The following is a 23,997-nucleotide window of genomic DNA, read 5'->3' on the forward strand; positions in this document are numbered from 1 at the left end:
GGGGGGAACGTAACAAAGTGGGGGCTCGTCCGGGATATGAATGGAAGGAACAGCGATTGAGTTTTAGTGAGTTGTTTGCCGGTGGCCTGGTTAGTTGTGTTGTATCTGCTGCGCTCTCTCTCCAGTTAGCGAAAGGGGAGTGTCTAGCTGAGCGTAAGCTCCTCCTTCAGGCACTCGTTTTTTATTTTTCCTTTATTATTTTCGGAGTAATCCTGGGTGGGGATTAGTTCCCTGTCGGGGGTAGGCTTGTCGGTGCTTTGTGCACTTGATGCTTAGCCTTTAAAGTTGCCTCGAGCCTGGTACACTCCAGAAGCTAACTAGGCTAAGATTTTAGTAGGCAGGTCTGGGGAGAGGGTCGGCGGTATTTTTATTTATTGGTTAACCTGTGGCCACACTTTTCCCGCCTGTTTCTCATTTGTGTATTGGAGGTGGTGTTTCTTTGTTGTTATTGTTAGCCTCAGGTAGTTTTTGTTTTAGAGTCAATGGCTACCTTTGATATTGCAGTGTTTAAGGGTGAGCGTGGTGCAGCGTCTCAGCCCGTTCCGCAGGCGCCAGCTCAAGCTGTAGGTCCATTGGTGTCGACACCTGTTGATCAGGGGCTGCCTGAGGACAAACCCATGACAGTGCCTCGCTTCGAACCCCTCTCCATTGAATCAAGTGAAGGCTCGAAGCTGGATGCTAAGCTCCGTGTACGCCTGGCTCGTCTCCAGTTAGAAAAGGAGGATCGTGAGAGGGAGTTCCAGCTAAAGAAAGAGCTGGAGCTTAGGCGTTTAGACGCAGAGCTTGCTAGAGCCAGGGAGGTCGAGTTGAGGAAGGTGGAGGTGGAGGCAGACAGCTGTGAGGTTGCGACAGCTGGAACTCTGGCAGGTTTCCCTTCCTCCGACTGCCTCCATTCGTCAGGCCGACACCTCGTTTGACGTAGGGAAAAACAGTCGTCTGGTTCCGATGTTCCGTGACATTGAGGTCGACAGCTACTTCGAGTCGTTTGAACAAATAGCCACGGCCTTGCACTGGCCACGGGATTCGTGGGCCATTTTGCTCCAATGTATGCTGGATGAGGGCAAACTCATAAGCGAGTGTTGCAGCATGCTGTAATGAGGAAACCTTCTGTTCACTGAGGTATACTGCAATCTGCTCGGAGATGCAGTTCTTAAATTCCTCCACCAGCATTAATTCACGCATTGACGCCAGGTCAGTAGCTTCGCTGGACACACACCACCGATCAAAAAGCACACTTTTCTTCCTTGCAAAATCTCGGTAGGATTGACCCTGTCCCCTTTTTAATCCCCGGAAATGCTGCCTGTAAGCTTCTGGGACTAGCTCGTAAGCTAGCAGGATGGCACTTTTCAGCTTGTCATAATTCAGACTGTCCTGAGCTGACAATGAGGAACAAACTTTTTGAGCCTTACCCGCCAGCTTCACTGATGGACGCGCAGGGTACCCTCCTCGCGTCGGGAATTGACGTGACTGGTCCTCCGATTGAAGAGATTGCCTGTTGTCGGTATATTTAGACATTTTCCAAATCACATTGTAGTGACGTATACAGAACACAATAAATTGTATAATGTAAACAACTACCTGAAAAACAGGTAGAACGATGCTTTTGTATCGTTTATTGCATTTATGGAGGGAGTGATGTATGCTGGGTAATGGCACAGCTAGCTACTGGGTGACTTTATTCACCCGCTTCGGCTGTTATCAGTCCATACAATGGGCGTTATTAGCACAAATCAGTCCCATAGATATGGGCCATCTCCTGCTAGATTGTTCAGAAGGTTGTTCTCATCCATCCAGATGGAGGATCACTAACAGGAGCGTGGAAGACTCCAGAACCCACTCTGGCTGGAATCCGGTGGATATGCAGTGTGTACAAGTAAGACCATTTAAACGGACAGCATTTATAGAATGACTATTAAAAGCCAGCGAGTGTCAGTAATGTTAATGTGGTTATCTTAGTAATACACCGAGTGCTAATATAACAGCTTTAAGATGCATTTGTAGATGTTATTACGTGTTTTACCGTCTTTATGGTGCTAGCTTAAAGTTACGGTGTAAACGTTAGCTTATATTGGAGGAAAGCTGTTACTGTTTAAACGATGTTAGCACAGAAATATTAGCTTCTGTCATGACTGATGAAGTTACTAGTTAATAAAGTTTCCAGTAAAGTGTTTAATCGCAGCCACAGACTGACAGCAAATATCTCGATTAGCTTCAGTGCATCTATAATAAATACGTGCAAGTTTCAGTGCTTCGTTTAAACTGTATGATACTTATACTGACCCAGGGTCAGTGTAAAATACAATCCTAGCTGTGTGAACAAAGCCACTGTAAATTTAATCCTGCATGACAAACCTCAGGATGCAGGTTATTATTACTCTTTCCTGCTGGCACACCTGTCACACCTGAGAGTCAGCTAGAAACTTACAGTGACGTGGACATCATGCAAAGACTGCCAGACTCTGTAATACTGCAAATGATCAGTGACTCAGGTTATCACTAAACTTTAAACGATACCTCTGTGTCTCTGTGTGCTGAACATCTAGGATTGAGTCAGGCTGCATTGACTGTGGGACTTTAATGTGTTAAAAGCAGGTTGAAGACGGCTCAGAAACATTTGAAGATTAAAATTTAGCATTATGGCTGCTGGTGGTTTGTAAAGCCTCTACTCAGCTGTATTTTTGTTACTAATTTATGTTTGTTGTTGTTTAACACAGATTTCAGAAGAGCAAATATGCTTAATAGTTTAACTAGATTTCATTTGTCAGTGTGGGACTGCTGAGTCACCTGAAGAACTCATTTCATTCATTCTCCACATGATGTTCATTTACAGAAATGTTTCACAGGAACTGATTTCTCCCAAAGGTTGAACTAGTGTGTTTCCATAGATTACCTCTGTATGAATGTACTTCTTAAATGAAGGCAAGTGTTTGTCCTTTTTTGTTCCTCAGGTACAGTACATGATATCAAGGGCAGGCGGTCAACACTGGGGGTAGACAAGAAGCAGACTTACTTCCAAGAGGGAGCTGCAGTGAGGTCAGAGGTCAGAATCTGAAACAGCTCAGGTTTATATTTTAGAGGTTATAAAAAATCAAAATGTATTTATAAAGAAACCTTTAAATAATAGTCATAATTATGATTATTAAGAAATATCAAACATTTAAGTGGATTTTCTGTTACACATATTGTGTTAGCCCTGCAATAAACTGGCAGCCTGTCTTTGTCCTGTATCAGCTGGGATAGGCTTCGTCCTCCCGCAACCCTGAATTGGATACATTTTATTCCAATTATGTAATCTGATCATTTACAAACTCAAGGTATCTAATCAAAATGTAAGTAATAATTATAAAATGGGAAAGCAGAAATAAGTGTGACATAAATGTAAATGTGTGAGCTGACATAGAGGACAGCTACATGTAGTCTGAAAAACCTTTGTTATCAAGTTTTCAGGTATATCAGCATGAGACATTCTTACATAGAAGAGACATTAAAGTCTCTAACTCAGTGAAGCATTATTGGTCCCGTCTGTTTGGATAAATATAGTAAGTTGATGTATGTCCATTTATTGACACATTTTCTTAAGTGCTTATCCAGCTCAGGATCACAGTGGAGCTGCAGCTGGATATGTTCACTAAATAAACCTTACAAAAGTTAACAATAAACCTGCATCCATGTACGTTGTTGTCCACAGGATGAGAAAATCAAACTGGAAGACTGTGGAACATGTTAATAAATGTTTGTGTGTTTATGCCTGTGTCTTTCACAGGAGGCGCTGGAAGGTTTCCCTAATAGTTCCTGGTGAATCAAAGCAGAACCATAAAGGTTGCTGGACTGCATGATGGCCTTACCCCTGAGCAGTCATCCTGTTAAAGGAGGAACCAGTTAGAAGCTGTTTTCAAAGTAGCTGAGCAGATTTCATCTCAAGTAAGCAATTAACTGTTTGTTCATCTGTTCTGCCACTTAAAGAGCATTTAAGGACATCTTTTGAGTGTCCAGTTGAATTAATTCTACTGGCTCTCATGGTCATTTGTTATTATAGACATATTTTTCATGTTCATCCAGCTATTTAGTAAATTCTATCTATTTAGTAATATCTGTCAGCTATAAAATGTAATATAAATATAAAAATATCTAAATATCTCCTGCCCTTTATGTTTTAATGATGTAAGTCTGTTTACATTAGCATTCCTCACATATCAATGAGATGCTGTACAGTACAATCCTACTGTCACAGCAGAGGGATAACGATGGCTATTCAACATCGTTACACGACACATTCGAGCTGCATGATGCAGACAAAGTGACTAAATCATCTTTTTTGTGGTTTATTGTCTTCAAACCAGCAGACTAAGTAAGTAAAACTTTATTTATATAGCACCTTTCAAGATAAAAATCACAAAGTGCTTCACAGAAGCTAAAACCTAAAAATAAAAATCAACTAAAAGCAAGTTTAAAAAGATGGGTTTTTAGCTGTTTTTTAAAAGCGACCACTGAGTCCACAGATCTCAGGCTCAAAGGGAGAGAGTTCCACAATCTGGGGGCCACAGTTCCAAAAGCTTTGTCGCCTTTTGTTTTCAGCCTCGTGTGCTGGACAGCAAGCAAGCCCTGGTCACATGACCTCAGGGACCTGCTGGGAATGTATGGATGCAAAAGTTCACTTATATATGTTGGTGCTTGTCCATGCAGGGCCCTGAAAGTCAAGGTCAAAACCTTAAACTGGATCCTGAATTTAACGGGGAGCCAGTGCAGCTGAATCAGCAGGGGTGTGACATGGGAAAACTTGGAGGACTTGGTCAGAAGCTTTGCAGCAGCATTCTGAACAACTTGCAGACGATCCAAAGAGGCTTTACATAAACAAGTAAACAAAGAATTACAGTAGTCCAGACGAGATGAAACAAATGCATGAATGACAATTTCTAATTCGGAGCGCGATACAATGGGACTCAGCTTAGCAATGTTTCTCAAATGATAAAAACAGGAGCGAACCAAAGATTTTACATGGGCATCCAAAGTCAGAGCTGAGTCAATACTAACACCAAGGCTCCTGATAGACGGTTTTGCAAATGTAGCAAGTGGACCCAAAGCCGATTGCAGAAGATGTCAGAGAAGAACTTCAGGCCGTGGACTGAAAAGGTATTTTTTTTTTCTTGTTATCAAAAGACATTTGGAGTGGCAGCTTCTACAACTGGTTGTGCTAAAGTAAAGCTTACAGTCTAAGAAATCACAGTGTTGATATTCAGCACAAAGAGAAAAGCTCACTTGTTTGAATTTATTTACAATCATAGTTTTATAAATTCTGACTGTAAACAGATTTTACAGCTTTGATATTGTTTGACACTCGATATCAGGTGATAGGGTTTAATTTAAAGGTTTCTGTGTCCCAATGAGCCATTTACACTGATCAGTGTCAGTTTAACTGTAACACATTCATTATTTAGATTCAACAAAGAAATAACTGAATGTAAAAAATGGCAGCCCTCAGGCAGGTTTATAGAGATACATGCATGCACTATGAAATTTATGTATCCCAGATAATTGTTATTCATCTAGTCATGGCAGACCTACCTCTTCCTCCCAAGTTAACTGCAACCCAAAAGAACTAGTGGGGCTATTTACACACTCACAACCAGTGTGGGGTAAAAAGAGCCACCAAAAAGCTGTCAGCCACAGATGTGCTATAAGAGTTAGAAACTCTACTTATGGAGAAACTTTCTAAGTCTAACAGAGGACAGGTACTCCTGCCCAAATAACATGATATAACCCCACATACAGCCCAGCCATAAAGTGAACCAAGTCATTTAGTTAAAGACAGCATGGGACCAAATGCATGTAACCAGCCTGCATCAACCTGACATTTCTTCCTCCTGAATTAAATGAATGAATGGATGAAAGTTAAATGACTACAAACCTAAAGCCACTAGTTCCCACACTGGAGCTCCCTGACACTGTGTGTTAACCGTATTTAGCTTGTATCAACAGTTATAACAGGCTAAGCCACCTGAGCCACTGCATTGAATTTGTTCCTGTCTTAATGATTTCAGCTGACTGGTTTCAGCTCAGATGTTCTGCTTTTTCCTTTCAGTAGATCAAAGCAGCTCATGCTCCTTCTGCTTCCAATTTAGAAGAAGAAGGCGAAGGCTTCAGCGAAGTGGCGTTCATGGTCTCAGTGAACAGTCACGGTCACACACTGCATGTGGTTTTAAAAGCAACAGGTCTGTTCACCACAACAATGGAGATGTGTAATATTAGTGCAGCTACGGTTTGTTTTTGAACATCAGTTCTGTTTTCTACTTTGATCACTTAGACCAAAAAAGTGTTGTTTTCAGATTCTTTCTTTTACATCTATAAACCACCTGTTCATTTTTTTATTACAATTAGTTTCACATAAATGTTAGTTTCCTTTATGATCTTTTAATGCTTACACTACACTGTACATGTCTACATTAGAGACATTTCTGTTACCTGTTCCTGTTGACTCAGAGTTGTGAAATGTTCTTTTATTTGATGCACAATATGAAGTTCATAATTTTCTTACAAATAAAACTATAATGACAAACATGAACAGCTGTGCTTATTTCTGAGACAGGAGTTTTTGAATGTGTTGATATTTAGACAGTGTGCATCTGTATGCTGAAACTGTAATGGTGAACCTGAGGTGATGGTCAACAGAAGGCAAATATATATCAATATAAAACAATATTGAAGTAATGTCTTTACCCTCTGCAGCGTGTGCACGCAATCACCTTATTCACTGTAGTAAACATGCACCGCTAGCTCACGTGACTGTCTCCATGGTTACATCGTATATTATTAGCTATGTAAACAGCTTCCAAAGATACCGCCATAGCTCTCTGCAGCTGTAACACTTAAACACTTTGCAAATCATTTCACGTTTTTGATAGTTATGAAGACAGAATATGTTTTTAAGGTCATGCTAGGCGGTTGCTATGGTGGTTGCTGTGGACTCGGGTGAACCGCGTCCGATTCCTGTTATTAGCTGTCCGCCATAGGAAGGCTGCGTTCCATTTACAAGTAGTGACATTCTGCCGCAACTCGAACTCAAACCCCGCTTTGTTCTTTGATTATAGGCCTTTTATAGCCGTTCATGACACACACATAAAGCACTTTGCCTCACCATGAGAATGGAACTTTACCTAACCTAACCTTAAAGTATCTGATATAGGATAGAAAAATGAAGCAACCAGAGATTTAATGATGAAGACTCTGGGTTCTGTAGTTCACGTTTTACAGTCCTGAATGACTCTTTGCATATGATTTATTGAAGAGGACTTTAGAATGCACTTTACATTTAGACTGTTGCTGTTTCATTTTTTACATTGTTGCCGTGTTATGTCATGAATAAGGTTCACCTGCTGGGGGTTTGATGGATCAGCTGGACAATACAGTCAAAGACAGACTTCATTCATCATATGCAAGAATCCTAGTTGGATTTTTGTTGTCACTCATGTTTTTGAACCAAATATTGAAAACAATTCTGACAGACTGGATACCTGGTCAGGGTCTACATTACCTTGTACTCAAGCATCCCAGGACAGAGCCCTGCCCCACCATGAGCCTGGGTGGATACGTGGTTATTAATATAAAAGGACCGATACTGAATATGAATATTTCATGAAAATTGAATTATAATACAAATTAGTAATAAGGGTTTCTCTGCGCCCTTCTCTACACCATACTCAAAGAGCTGCAGGCAGAGAGGGTGACAGGCGAGGATGGCACTGAAGAGAAGATGCTCGGTTTCTGGAGTCTCCTGGTCCTGTCAGTATTAGTAGGATGCATCTGCTGTGTCTTCTTGTGGATGCTCACCTACCTTGACTCGTTCCAGCCTGGTATGGATTTCCCAACACTGCGGACAGTGGCCCACGTCAGAGATGTTTAATATTGATTACATATGTCTGAATTCCTAACCCTAACCCTAGCTCAACAGACCACAATGCCCTGGACTGTCAGTATTATTACATGCTGTGAACATAAGTACCTTTGATCACAGTTTATGTTGTAAAAGACAAGGAATATTGGAAAGAAAGATCAACATTGTGATATTATTTCTTCCAAACTGACCAGAAACATGCTTGTCAGACTCTCACAGCAAAGGATGAGACTCACTGTGCATGACAGCTCGGGCCAATGATGTCTGTTAGATTGTCAGTTGTTTAGTGCTTCTGTACAGTTAGGGTCACCGTCTCTATTTCAGAATAATTAATATGCAGAAAACACTAAAAGTTGATTGTCTTCCAATATTCTAGCATAATTAAAAAACTTTGACTTTGTAAGTACATAATATTAGTCCTAATGCCAGTATGATTCTTCATAACTCCTGCTTTGAAATACTGAACTTTAAAATTTACCTGATGAAAGATAATTTACAGTGGCACTCTGTCAGGATCATTCTGACTGTAAGATCACTGTATTAATCTGAATCCTTCTGAAATGTGCTGTGAATGAATGCTGATGCAACTCACTGTGGGAAAACTGTTAATAAAATGAATCTGTGACACATGCAACACATTCACAGAGGAAGAGGACACAAAGGGAGGACATGCAGAGGCTGTGTTGAAGTCAGAAATCCAAATCTTTATTAAAAAAAAAAAAAAAACAGGCAGCGGTTACAAACAGGAAGACAAGCAGTCCATCAAACAGTCTACAGGGTCAAACATACAGAGAATTCAAACAGCAGTAAAAAAAATAACTGGACAGTGAAAAACTTAAAGCAATGTGTGACGCAATAAAAGGAAGCAGCACAGTATATTCACTGAATTATCATCAATTACAAAAGAGAAAAACGACGATTTCTAAGGATTATTTTCTTAAATGCAGTTAGAGTGTGGCTGGTAAAGATGGAAACATACAGAATGTAAATTGTGTGAGTTTGGTGAACTTTGTTAGTAACAAATGAGGTAAAAAAAAAAAAAAAAAAACAACCCCAAAACAGACAAAACACAGAAAGAGGCTCTCAGTATTCATTAATAATTAGAAAGAAACATTCTGGTCGTGGATTTTTACAGTCTTAGTTCCGCTCGCTGTCATCATTATAATCATCATGATCAATGGCGAGGTCCTGAGGTGGGTGGGGCTGTCTCTGGTGATGTCACCATGAAGGAACAGCATCTGGCACGTGTTGGTGAAACATCTCAGTACACTGGTGTAGTTTCCTCTCCAGCTGTTTGACATGTGACACTTGAACATTAAGGGGAAGAAGAAGAAACAGTGTTAGGTCAAGTGACCACATGGTTTCTAAAGTAACTGACAGGAAGTAACCAGGCCGTTAGAAATGGATGGCATGTGTTTAGAGTTACTGGAGTTGGGTAACTCTACTTACCAAAAGCAGAAGCACACAGATGAAGGATCAGATGCTGAATGTTGCAGGAACATGCTCATGTGCGGTGGTCATTCAGTGCTGCTCCGGCAGGTTAGACAGTCCAAGACTGATATACTGCCCATCTGAGAGTTTGAAAACACACATGCAAAGATTTATTTTGTATTACAGTCAAAGTTGGATGTTCATTTTTGTCCTTTAAAAATGTTTGTGTATTTGAAAGCACTAACATTTAAGGATGACTTGGATTGTCTCCTTTAAAGGGGAGACAAGTGTATCCACTGATCCACGTCACTTTACCTGGATGATGACTCCTCTCCCCCTCACTCAGAAACACTCCTAATATAACCAAGCAAATAAATAATATTGAAGATTTACTTACATCATTACAAAAACATCAAAAACATCTCCCTTTGATTCTATTGCTTCATTCCTGCTGAACATCAGGCAACAAATCTCTCAATAAATCACAGTAAAATGTAAAGCACATGTTTTCTCTGCTTTGTCTAACCTCTGCAGAGCCTCTGTCAAGAAAAACATAACTGTAAGCATAAAACAAATATACATTCATAACACGTCACTGGACAAACCTTGGTCAGTTGATTTCCTCTGTGCAGTGCAGACGAACATCAGTCAGCAAGTGACTCTGCTGGTTCTTCTGAGGAAACACCACCGTCTCTCCACACCGTCACCATCTGTGAGCACAAACTGCCACTCTGCTCTGCAAGCATGTAGGAAATCACATATCACACACACAGGGGTGAAGAAACATCAGAGCTCAACTTTGGATACTTTAGATCTAAACAGATCAAAGCAGCTCTTAGTTTCAGTAATCAGTGAGCAGACAAACAATGATACCATACTGATTCTGTATGAATACAATATTGTCACGGTCCGCTTTGACAGACCGTGTGGAGAATGCGTGGAGGACTCAGGTGCAGACACAAGTGATACGGGAGTGAACTTAAACCAAAAGCGAGCCTTTTATTGTGGCTGAGGAATACAAAAGAAGCAAACCAGAATAAGGGCAGCACAAGAGCAATAACTAAACAGAAACCTAAACTGGGAATAAACTATGGTAAGGCTATGACTTAGACTACAACAGACCGGGCATGGAAACACGGAGGGTGGGAACACAGACGACGCGACACAGACTGTAAGAAACACAGAGACTAAATACACATGAGGGATGATCAGGGTAAGTGGCCACACATGGGAACACAGCTGACACACATGAACTTAACGACAGGACAGAAGGAGTGAAACTGAATACACTGACAGTGAATGCAGGCCTTCAAAGTAAAACAGGAAACATGGAGATTAGACATGAGACATGAACCGGGGAGACGTAGTACAGGGGGAGGTGACAGACGCGACAGCATGAACTTGACAATACAAGACACACAGACATAAACACACGAAGGGCAAGGGAGGCTTGATACAAGGTAACATAATTACAAAAGGACTGGACTACCTTAAAGAACCTAAACAAACAATAAACATCAAAATAGGTTAAGCACAAAACACTGGGTCGCACGACCCAGGACCATGACACAATATGGTATTTTCAATACAGGTGTCAAATTAATTTATTAAAACTAATACAGATATATGTATATTTTTTTGATAAATTAGTTTGCTAAATTATAAGAATATATATATATATTTTTTCATTTAACAATTGCAACTGAAAGAAATTAAATATTGAACAAAAATATATTGTCACATTCTGAGCATGCTCAGCACGCTGACAGACTTGAAGTTGCTACAGATTTTAAGAAGTGATAATTATAGGGAAGAAACTTCTCTTTTTCATCCGTTTAATCAAACATTTGATGCCTCAGCTGTCTCAGTCTATAGCGTTCTGCAACTACAACTAACCTGAAGCTTGGATTTGGCTGCAGGTGCCCCTGTACATCCTTCTCAGCAGCACACATGTGGGTACCATTTAATCCCACTTCTTCCTGAGCTTTGCTTCATCACAAGACCAAAGGTGGCATCCCGTGTCACAGTCTTATCATCATCCAGAAGAAACATTTGAAGAAACATCATGGAGAAGAAACATTTATGCGCCTCCTGGTTTTGTTTTCTGATCCTGCGAAAAGACTGAGGACAACAAAGCCCAGAGAACACGAGATACACAATATCCAACATTCAGACTCAACAGCCTCCATAAATGAAGAGCACCAGGTTGGTTCAGTTATAGTAGATATAAGCATACTTCACATTACTAGGTATGAATAATAATGAGGAGGCAAACTTTGAAGATGCAGAGCATAATGTCCCATCATCAGACTGTAAACAAACAGCCACCAGGCTTCTTTGTTGCCAAAATTGATGATTCTCCTATCAGGGATCAGTAGCGTGTATTAACCTGTGGTATAAGCAGCAGTCACTGAAATATTACTCTTTCAGATAAGAAATCTAGGACATAAAAGCCAGGGTGGGAGGGATCTCTGCAAACTGACTTAGCTCTGCAAGTGTGAAGCTCAACAAAAATCTGACTCTCCAGTCACAGACAAACAAAAACTCCAGGTGGGAGAAAGAAAACGCTGTCTGGGTCCTGCTGGATGTTGCTGGTCAGGGTCCACACATTAGCAGAGTGCTTCTTGGTCCCACTGACCCATGTGGACAGCGACTGTGGAGAACTGTTCTGGAAAACAGAGAAGAGAATTAAAATAACAAAAAGCCAAACAGGATTTCCACAAAGACTCTCTTGGAATCAGCAATCAAAAAAAGAGCTGTGATCAAGCCATTTATTACTGCGCCAACACACATCAAACATCACGGTTCAGTCATGTCAGCGCTGCCACAGAAGTTGTGCTCCTACTCCTTTATGCATTCCAAGGAAGAGGGAGGAAGTTACAAACTGATCCTACCACACTTCAACGGATCAATGGTTAAGCTGTTTTGTGCCCTTGGCCTTATCAGCACCTGTAAAGGGAGTTTTTTTCTCAAACTGCTGACGCTGAAGTAAGTTCATCTAGTTTTAGAAACTTTCACTGAACAGTAACAGTGTCACAACTAAGCATATGCATAAGCACTTAAATACTTTAAATGAGAATAACAGAAATTTTCTATTAAAAAGGCTAGAGCCTGTCCCAGTAGTCATAGGTAGAGCACATCTGGACAGGTCACCAGTCTGTCAGAGGACTAACACAGAGACAGACATCAGAGTAACAAATCTATTTAAAATTAATGTAAGTTTGCTGCAGCTGTATGTATGAACATGTGTTTCTGTGCTCACAGTCCACCTCTCAGGAACCTGCAGTTCACTTTTAGTCAACTTTAAACAGACCTCACAACAGGCTGATGTGGCTGGATCAGTAGTCTGATTTAAGTACGATACCTTTGGCCAGGGATTAATCTGGTGCATCGCTTCACTGCAGTCTTACGTATTTTCCCCACACCTGAATAAAAAATACTGATATATACAAATAACAGCTTCAGCTGATGCAGCCTGACTCAATCCTAGATGTTCAGCACACAGAGACACAGAGGTACCGTTTAAAGTTTAGTGATAACCTGAGTCACTGATCATTTGCAGTATTACAGAGTCTGGCAGTCTTTGCATGATGTCCACGTCACTGTAAGTTTCTAGCTGACTCTCAGGTGTGACAGGTGTGCCAGCAGGAAAGAGTAATAATAATCTGCATCCTGAGGTTTGTCATGCAGGATTAAATTTACAGTGGCTTTGTTCACACAGCTAGGATTGTATTTTACACTGACCCTGGGTCAGTATAAGTATCATACAGTTTAAACGAAGCACTGAAACTTGCACATATTTATTATAGATGCACTGAAGCTAATCGAGATATTTGCTGTCAATCTGTGGCTGCGATTAAACACTTTACTGGAAACTTTATTAACTAGTAACTTCATCAGTCATGACAGAAGCTAATATTTCTGTGCTAACATCGTTTAAACAGTAACAGCTTTCCTCCAATATAAGCTAACGTTTACACCGTAACTTTAAGCTAGCACCATAAAGACGGTAAAACACGTAATAACATCTACAAATGCATCTTAAAGCTGTTATATTAGCACTCGGTGTATTACTAAGATAACCACATTAACATTACTGACACTCGCTAGCTTTTAATAGTCATTCTATAAATGCTGTCCGTTTAAATGGTCTTACCTGTACACACTGCATATCCACCGGATTCCAGCCAGAGTGGGTTCTGGAGTCTTCCACGCTCCTGTTAGTGATCCTCCATCTGGATGGATGAGAACAACCTTCTGAACAATCTAGCAGGAGATGGCCCATATCTATGGGACTGGTTTGTGCTAATAACGCTAATGTATGGACTGATAACAGCCGAAGCGGGTGAATAAAGTCACCCAGTAGCTAGCTGTGCCATTACCCAGCATACATCACTCCCTCCATAAATGCAATAAACGATACAAAAGCATCGTTCTACCTGTTTTTCAGGTAGTTGTTTACATTATACAATTTATTGTGTTCTGTATACGTCACTACAATGTGATTTGGAAAATGTCTAAATATACCGACAACAGGCAATCTCTTCAATCGGAGGACCCGTCACGTCAATTCCCGACGCGAGGAGGGTACCCTGCGCGTCCATCAGTGAAGCAGAGGGAACCTGACCATGCCTCACACGTTTGATGAGTTGGGAGTGAGAACGTGTTGTATAAACATGTCAGAGTCTTTACTGAACATGATTATGTCATTTGATACCAGAAAATAGCTGTAATAAATCCATAATATTTTTTTAAAAACATGCTCAACCAAACAGTTGATTTGTCAATTGATGGTAAGAGTAGAAACTTAGCTAATGTTTAGAACTGTTGTTTTAACATATGAAATTGACTATTTACTATTGAATATAAATAATTTAATGATCTATACATGTAAATATGACATGTTTAAATTTTTCCATGACAAATACTGTATGTTACAAAATGTTCTAATGTTTAAAGATTTACTCACTTTCTGTGATTATTTTTTAAAGTACAGTTTTAAATGACACATGGAAATCAAACCAACTATATTTCTACAATTTTATTTATTTTTAATGGTTATTAGATGGATTGCAAATCCTTTTATGGAGCAAGACAACGCACCTACCTGGCCCTTGTACCTGAAAATTCTCAGGACTCCGATGGTGAACTGAGTGATGATGACCCAATAGAGGATCCAGATTTTCAACCCAATTTTGCAGATGATAGTGATGAAAGCTGCTTTGATGTTTCCCTGGATGAAGATGCTCCTTCAACAAGTAGATCTAATAAACTTTCGCGTAAAATGAGCAAAAAAGGGAAACCTATCCTAAAAACAGTTCCCTTGGATGAAGCAGAGGATACAGTAGACCCATCTTCCAAGACCCCAGCCAAGTCTACAAGATGGTACCTGCCACTCTTTGGTTACATGCTTGATCTGTCCATTGCAAATTCCTGGCTGGTCTACAAGAGGGAATGTGGACAACTAAACCAGAAACCAATCACACTCAAAAGATTCCGCCTGGCAGTTGCGCATAGCTTGAAACAAGTCAACAAGCCAGCATCCAAAGTTGGCCGACCATCATCCAGCTCTCCACCACCACCAAAGAAACGATACACCCCAAGACCCTCACATCCACAGCCAGATGTGCGATATGACTGCTTTGGGCATTGGCCACTTCACTGTGACAAGCGAGGCTGATGCAATTACTGTCCAAAGGGCGTCTCAAGATGGAAATGCCAAAAATGCAATGTTTTCTTGTGCTTGAATGCCAGTCAGGAATGCTTTGCAGTGTACCACCAGAAGATCTAATCATCAAGGGGTATTGGTGAAGTTGCATGAACGGCAAAAGAAAAGAGCCAGAACTGTTTCAGTGTGTTCTCAAATTTTTCAGTGCAAAATGGCAATGGTATATAATATACCACCAGAATTTTCTGGAAAATAAAATAAAAAATGTTAGTGCTGTTCCAACACTACAGTGAAAAGTTTATGTTAACAACAGGTCAAAAGTGAATTTGTATGTTTATGAATTTTCGGTAATTGCAGATCAAATTTTTGATCAAATTTACAATATTTTTGTGTTTCATACATTTTGTGGTTTGTTATTATAACGCCCACTGTTGAAATGGAATCCAACAATGTTTGATGTTTTACTACCACAATAAAGTGGGTCAAACACAAAATTTGGTAGTTATTGTTTTGCAAAATGAGTATAACCTTTACTTTTTTCTACTAGTTATGTCTGTAGAACTTTATGTAGTTGTACCATAGAGAGACATCTCAACCGTTTGGTTAGAGGGTAATATTTAAAAAACTATAAGGTGTGTATAAATTTTTTTTTTGATTGTGATCATTATTGAGCTAAAGGAATAGAAAATATGAACAAATAATTTTTTCATTGTATTTTTCTTGGTGAGGCAGTCAAAGGGCTAAAGTGACATCCCAGGTTGGCTCAAATGGCTGTTGCCACAAAGGCAAAGACTAGTGAGCTTCCTGAATAGCCTGCCACAGGTATGCGTTTATTTATACCTTACTAGGTGTGGCCAATTAGCAACAGCTGAACACATTGAGGAGATTAGGGGCTGCAGAGGGGCGTAACACCACCTCACTCAAAAGGGTTCCTCTAGGACCCCTAAATTTGTTAAGCCAAAGCCAAAACTTGAGCAGTTTATTACCTGCTCTCCTGACACAAAACTAAATACTCAAATTCAAATTCAAATTTTATTTGTCACGTACACAGTCATACACAGTACGATATGTAGTGAAATGCTCGCATTTCTTAACTTGGCATCTTTAAGCAAGGATGCACCTGCATTAGGATTTAAAGTTGCTACACTGAATGCACAAAGACTAACATGTGCACTGTAACAAAAAAATAATTTCCCCCAGGGATCAATAAAGTATTCTGATTCTGATACTGAAGGAACAACATTTGTCTCCTATATATGATACACCTATATATGCACTGTCAAAGATACTTGTCTTTGAGTGAAGATTTAAGGTGATAAGACATATAAATAACTGCAACTTGAATCTGTACTGAGGCTCAGTATTTGACACAGTTCATGTTCACTGCTGTAATAGCTAATAATGATTAATATAATAACTATAATATTGGCCATATTATACTTACATTACCAAAGTGATATGACTTTAGTCTCATGAACAACATTAGCTAATTGTTATTTACTAACTAATCTTAAATGACTGTTCAGTACAGAAATGAAGCCCAAAAATCATGTTTTACTGTCCTGTGGTCTCAGCCTCAGATACTTATCAAATCACACAAAGCTCTTGTAGAAACAAACAAATGAACAAAATATGTTCTCCTTCATTTCTGTCAAACAAAGTTGTATGACACGTTTCCAGCGGTTAGTATCATGGTTGCTAGGCAACCTGGGAAGCGCGACGGAGACTAGACCGTCCCATTTCACAAGCCTCTCACTTCCGCACTTCTCGTAGTACGTAGTACACGTAGTGCGCGTACTTCAAGCGTGCAGACCCTGCCACAGCCTGAGAACCATCACAGACAACAGAGTCGGGGGCGGGGCTTAAGCTCGGACAGATCAAAGGCCTTTACAACGTCACAACAAAGGCCTTTGCAACGTCACAACAAAGGTGCTTCGAAGGAGCTTCCAAATAGCATAAATAGAGCCTTGGCGACACTCTACACCAGTGAACTCCAAAGTTGGTCCGTCTAAAGTATCGCTGAGTTTAAAATACCGCTGAAAGTCAACCTTTATTAAATATGTCTCACGTTTATGCTAGAGCTAACGATCGCGTTTCCCATGCAAAGGTTCGCACAACTGAAGAGTTGTCGGCTGAAAAAGAAGCCACAAAAAAAGAGAAAAAACGCGTCAGGTTTGCAACGCTCCCGTCACTCCACGGGAGTGTGTGCTGGGAGCACACAATCCGACTAAAGAGAGAGAGAGTGCAGGATGAACAAAGGGTAAGTCCGGAGTGGGGTCAGGCTGGCAGTACTGATCGGGTTGGTTTCTTCCGTTGTCAGCAACGGAGCAGCTCGGAACAAACAGCACCTAAAACGGAATGCCTGTTTGTTAATAAATCAAATAGGGTGGTGTCTGTAGCTAAAGACTCACCAGCTAAGAATTTAATCCCACCCCTGCCTCCTCTTCCTGTTAAACCACAGAAAACACAGCGTGCCCCCATTATTAAAAAGGTTCGCACAACTGAAGAGTTGCGGGCTGAAAAAGAAGCCACAAAAAAAGAGAAAAAACGCGTCAGGTTTGCAGTGCAGGACGAACAAAGGGTAAGTCCGGAGTGGGGTCAGGCTGGCAGTACTGATCGGGTTGGTTTCTTCCGTTGTCAGCAACGGAGCAGCTCGGAACAAACAGCACCGAAAACGGAATGCCTGTTTGTTAATAAATCAAATAGGGTGGTGTCTGTAGCTAAAGACTCACCAGCTAAGAATTTAATCCCACCCCTGCCCCCTCTTCCTGTTAAACCACAGAAAACACAGCATGCCCCCATTATTACAAAGCAACACAAGGTTCTGGCACCTTACGCAACAAGCATGTTAGAGAAGTCGGACATAAATACGAATAAGAATTTACTCCCACCCCTGCCTCCTATTGCTGTTAAACCACAGAAAACACAGCGTGCCCCCATTATTACAAAGCAACACAAGGTTCTGGCACCTTACGCACAAAGCTTAGAGCAGTGGGACATAAATATGAATAAGAATTTACTCCCACCCCTGCCTCCTCTTCCTGTTAAACCACAGAAAACACAGCATGCCCCCATTATTACAAAGCAACACAAGGTTCTGGCACCTTACGCAACAAGCATGTTAGAGAAGTCGGACATAAATACGAATAAGAATTTACTCCCACCCCTGCCTCCTATTGCTGTTAAACCACAGAAAACACAGCATGCCCCCATTATTAAAAAACAACACAAGATTATTGCACCTTGGGCACCACACTTATAAGAGACATGGAAATATTAACAGCAGTAAAATATAAATTACACCCCCCCCCCCCCCCCCCCCAACCGGTTTCAGCAGATAGCCGCCCCTCCCTGAGCCTGGATCTGCTGGAGGTTTCTTCCTGTTCAAAGGGAGTTTTTCCTCCCCACTGTCGCCATGTGCTTGCTCATAGGGGATCATTTGATTGTTGGGTTTTTTTTTTCACAACAACAGTTGTGAAAATATTCACAACTGTTGTTGTGAAAATATAACTGTTGTTGTGAAAATATTCACAACAACAGTTATATTGCAAAGTCTTCACCATCCATCAGCCATTACAATACAAATAATAAAAATCTTGAAATACATAAAAATGTTGATGTTTGATTTTGTTTACTTTAGTTTTGTTTACTACTACTTGTCTGATAGTGATTGTCTGAGTAGATAAAACAGTGGTCCTGTACCACCAACATCATTATGGAGATGTGTGAGAATGACTGGGAGACAGACTGGAGGATTACTGTGAAATCAGAAAAAGCAGAGTGGGGAGGTACTTCCTGTACATTGCTTCTCCAGCTGTGTAAATTACATTTTTCTCAGCAGCAACAGCTTTGGGGTTAGGAGAATGCCAGGACCAGTCAGTGCACAATTACCAATTCATCAGCTGCATAACAGCAGCTGGAGCCTCACAGCTGGAGCGCACTGTACTGAGTGAAACATTTTCACACTTCGGCGGCTCCGCTCTTTGTGTTTGTCTTTTTTGCGCTAGATTCTGAAGCTGTAGGTTTGATCTATCTTCAAACAACATTGACTGAACCAGCAGCAAAAGAAGATCCAAACTAGCTTCATGTTTCGCTTCACATCAACATTAAATAAACACCTTAAATTCCCTCTTACTTTTGCTGTTTTAACTCCACCATGATAAAAAATCACACGTCATGCAGAGCTCTCCGTCTTTCTCTCTCAGGAATAGATTCCCATAAGAAAGTCTGTTTTCTGCGTTATTCGCTTGCTTATTACCCACCAGGCTACCGTTGTTTACAGCGGTGTCTGCCACTGCTTTTTGTTTTTTAAATTTCCAACACGAAAGCCTAATTTCTTCACTTCAATACTGAACAAATGTATCTACTGCAGAATATTTTTAAGGTTATCTGCTATAAAATCCCAGGCAAGGAAAATCTCCTTCATGTTTTTCTGTTTTATCCTCAGTTACTTTGACACAAAGGCATCTGCTGAGTGTCAGCTTTGTTTTTATAGATGTAAAAATAAGGATCTGTACTGATAAGTGATCAGAAATACAATATTTCTGACTGTATGGGGCAAAATTTCCCTGATTCAAATATGATCACCGAAATTCAAAAATTGCGGTTTTAATTTTCGCAAATGGCGCTCAATGACTCATTAACTGACGCTACTTATCAGCCAATCGGTGGCATGTAGTCTGACGACGTCACAGTGTAGTACCTGATCAGAATGCTTGGAATCCCGGGCTGTGAACTACTATGACCTAATGGAGAACCCAGAAAAGCATTCAGGATTTTCAGACAGAGCAGAATCATGGTTCCATCAATTGTTTGATGTTCATTTTATGAAATACTGTGTTAGCTTTATGATCTCACTACCACAAATAACAGAATTCAAACTATCCACAAACTGTCTCATGACTCCACAGAATATTTTCCCTGAGGATCATCTATCTGTTTTTTTTGGAAAACTTAAGGGGAGGTGTTATGACCCAGCTCGAGGCTGCAACATAAAAAAGGAGACGAATATCAGAGTGTAAGTGAGAAGAGGTTTTAGCTTAAAATGACATCCCAGGTTGGCTCAAATGGCTGTTGCCACAAAGGCAACAGACTAGTGAGCTTCCTGAATAGCCTGCCACAGGTATGCATTTATTTCTACCTTACTAGGTGTGGCCAATTAGCAACAGCTGAACACACTGAGGAGATTAGGGGCTGCAGAGGGGCGTAACACCACCTCACTCAAAAGGGTTCCTCTAGGACCCCTAAATTTATTAAGCCAAAGCCAAAACTTGAGCAGTTTATTACCTGCTCTCCTGACACAAAACTAAATACTCGCATTTCTTAAGTTGGCATCTTTAAGCAAGGATGCCCCTGCATTAGGATTTAAAGTTGCCACACTGACTGCACAAAGACTAACATGTGACCAACATAAAGGGGTACAAAAGTCAAATCCAAAACGATTATTCAACCTGCTACAACACAAAATCAGAGCAGCCTCGAATAATCACATTCACAAGTGATCTGTGGTTCCACCACACAAACGGTCACATACAAGTGGCCTCATACCACAACAAGTTGCTGTAATATACAAAATTCATTAAAGCAACGCTAAAAACAATAATACCCTAACTTTACACACCTACATGCCGGCAAAGTTATGTGCCATTAGCGATGTTAGTACTAACTGGGTTTTAAAACCTTTACTTTAAAATATACGCCGCTATATATATATATACCTGACATTAATCTATGTATGTATATATATATATGTATGTATATATATATATGTATGTATATATATATATACTCAACAAAAATATAAACGCAACACCTTTGTTACTGCTCCCATTCCCCATGGGATGGACGTATAGACCTAAAATTCATTCCAGATACACAATATAACCATCCCTCCCAAACAGTGGTCACAAATCAGTCCAAATGTGTGGTAGTGGGCACATCTGCTATATTGAGATAATCCATCCCACCTCACAGGTGTGCCACATCAGGATGCTGATCTGACATCATGAGTAGTGCACAGGTGTACCTCAGACTGCCCACAACAAAAGGCCACCCTGGAATGTGCAGTTTTTTGCGCTATTGGGGGTCTGGGGACCCAGAACCGGTCAGTATCTGGTGTGACCACCATTTGCCTCATGCAGTGCAACACATCGTCGCATGGAGTCTATCAGATTGTCAATTGCGGCCTGTGGAATGTTGGTCCACTCCACTTCAATGGCTGTGCGAGGTTGTTGGATATTCGTGGGAACTGGTACACGCTGTCGTATACGCCGGTCAAGCACATCCCGAACATGCTCAATGGGTGACATGTCCGGTGAGTATGCTGGCCATGCAAGAACTGGGACATTCTCAGCTGCCATCTGCCCTGAACAATGTGAACCATGATTCATTTGTGAAGCGCACACCTCTCCAACGTGCCAGACGCCATCGAATGTGAGCATTTGCCCACACAAGTCTGTTACGGCGACGAGCTGGAGTCAGGTCAAGACCCCGATGAGGACGACGGGCATGCAGTTGAGCGTCCCTGAGACAGTTTCTGACAGTTTGTGCAGAAATTGTTTGGTTGTGCAAACCAATTGTTCCAGCAGCTGTCTGGGTGGCTGGTCTCAGACGATCTTGGAGGTGAACCTGCTGGATGTGGAGGTCCTGGGCTGGTGTGGTTACACGAGGTCTGCGGTTGTGAGGCCGGTTGGATGTGCTGCCATATTCTCTGAAACGCCTGTGGAGACGGCTTATGGTTGAGAAATGAACATTCAATGCACGGGCGACAGATCTGGTTGACATTCCTGCTGTCAGCATGCCAATTGCACGCTCCCTCATTGCTTGTGGCATTTTGCTGTGAGACAAAACTGCACATTCCAGGGTGGCCTTTTGTTGTGGGCAGTCTGAGGTACACCTGTGCACTACTCATGATGTCAGCTCAGCATCCTGATGTGGCACACCTGTGAGGTGGGATGGATTATCTCAATATGGCAGATGTGCCCACTACCACACATTTGGACTGATTTGTGACCACTGTTTGGGAGGGATGGTTATATTGTGTATCTGGAATGAATTTTAGGTCTCTACGTCCATCCCATGGGGAATGGGAGCAAAAACAAAAGTGTTGCGTTTATATTTTTGTTGAGTGTATATATATATATATATATATATATATATATATATACATATATGTGTATATATATATATGTATATATATACCTCTTATATATATAAAAAAATTTGTCCCCTTAAATTAACTTGACTTTGTACATATTAACATACATACATACAGACACACACTCACATGTATGTATATATATATATATATGTATGTATATATATATATATATATATATATATATATATATATATATATATATATCCCTCATATATAAAAAATAAAAAAAAAACACTCAGCACGCCCCTGCGGGCGGTTTATCCTTCAAGCTCGGGTCCTCTACCAGAGGCCTGGGAGCTTGAGGGTCCTGCATAGTATCTTAGCTGTTCCCAGGACTGCGCTCTTCTGGACAGAGATCTCCGATGTTGTTCCCGGGATCTGCTGGAGCAACTCGCCTAGCTTGGGAGTCACCGCACCTAGTGCTCCTATTACCACGGGGACCACCGTTACCTTCACCCTCCACATCCTCTCGAGCTCTTCTCTGAGCCCTTGGTGTTTCTCCAGTTTCTCGTGTTCCTTCTCCCTGATATAAAATCCCAAATGGGATCAAGAGGTGCACAGAACGTCGTGGCGGGAACGTGTCATGTGTCAAAGATTAGGAAGAGGGGCAGTTCAGGGTGTGGTAATGCAAGGTTACTGCTTTTTAGATGACTTCCAACAGGACTGTAAATACAGAGGTGTAATAGAAGTTGGTACCATTGGAAATCTGCATTATAAATGGGTTGGGGTTTTATTCAGAAGCATCAGTACAATATCTTTCAATATATTTTCTATTACAGCTGCATCAACAGCCTTCTGAGCAGAACCACATCTTTCTGCCCAGTGACTCAGAGGCAGAATGGCTGCTAGCCAAGCTGTTTATTAAAAGTGCAGATCTATTGGAACATCAAGCAGTCTATCACCTCATGAGCACTCACTATCTGGCAGAGGTCTTTGCTATTGCTACTTTCCGCACCTTCCCTGAGATCCATCCTCTCTACAAGGTGAAATTTGGTGAGATACACTATAAAACCCTTCTATAGTGATGTTTCTATATTACTTAAATCATTTTATATCATATAGAGGACTTTATTCTGATCTTTATTCAAATTTTTACTTTGATAATTACCTTCTATGTGTACAGCTACTGATCCCACACTTCCGGTACACCCTGCACATCAATGCTGTGTACAACTCTATTTTTTGGACCTGATGGGACTTTAAGCAATGTGTGGATTCTCTTTTTTTATGCAATATATTTAGAAATTTCAACTAACACCTATCTGATTACCAACAAAGTTCACTTGGATATGAGGGGATAAAAGAGCTCATGAGATGGGGTCTCGCTTCCTGCAGCTCCCTCTGCCTGACAGAGAACATCACTGCATGAAGACTGCAGTCGATCCCCAACTTCTATTACACCTCAGCATTAAGTTAAGAGTATGAAAACTGCTACAGTATGAACTTTTTTTTCAATCATTATATATTTAACAACAACAGTTGTCTATAGGCACTTTTATATTGTAAAGAAGCGAGGGAGAAGTAGAGAAGTATGAACTTGATGAAAGACTAAATTTAGAAAGGGCAATAATATGAATATGGTGTCACTTGGTAGGGAGAGAAATAAATGGATCATAAAGAGAACCATAAATGGGGTGGGGTGGTATAGGGTGATGGGCTACAAGAGAAAGTAGACAAAAGGTAATTTGTGACAAATGCATGAGGAGTAAAGAAACGGGAGGTGCTCAAGCACATAGAAGCATAACTGTTATATTAAGTTTAATCAAAAAAGAAAGCTTGGTCTTAAAAGACATCGAAACCCAAAGTGAGAGCTGGTTCCATAGGAGAGGGATCTAATAGCTAAAAGGTCTG

The 23,997-nt window shown here is 40.8% G+C and overlaps 2 long non-coding RNA genes across 3 annotated transcripts; one reads left to right on the forward strand and one right to left on the reverse strand.

The window, feature by feature from the left end:
- Positions 1–1,766: 1,766 nt before the first annotated feature.
- Positions 1,767–4,339, forward strand: LOC113006444 (uncharacterized). Its single transcript, XR_003269754.1, has 3 exons — positions 1,767–1,873; positions 2,949–3,040; positions 3,764–4,339. It is a non-coding gene; the product is annotated as an uncharacterized LOC113006444 (long non-coding RNA).
- A 4,257-nt stretch (positions 4,340–8,596) lies between these two features.
- LOC113006596 (uncharacterized) lies at positions 8,597–13,508 on the reverse strand. 2 transcript variants are annotated; one of them, XR_003269783.1, is made up of 6 exons: positions 13,476–13,508; positions 11,216–11,982; positions 9,925–10,055; positions 9,565–9,673; positions 9,338–9,459; positions 8,597–9,195 (listed from the first exon to the last, which is right to left on the reverse strand). It is a non-coding gene; the product is annotated as an uncharacterized LOC113006596 (long non-coding RNA). The 2 variants fall into 2 exon arrangements; XR_003269782.1 differs by having other exon boundaries at positions 11,216–11,987.
- Between the last annotated feature and the right edge of the window lie 10,489 nt (positions 13,509–23,997).

This window comes from Astatotilapia calliptera, chromosome 15, assembly GCF_900246225.1.
Source record: "Astatotilapia calliptera chromosome 15, fAstCal1.2, whole genome shotgun sequence".
NCBI classification, from domain to species: Eukaryota; Metazoa; Chordata; class Actinopteri; order Cichliformes; family Cichlidae; genus Astatotilapia; species Astatotilapia calliptera.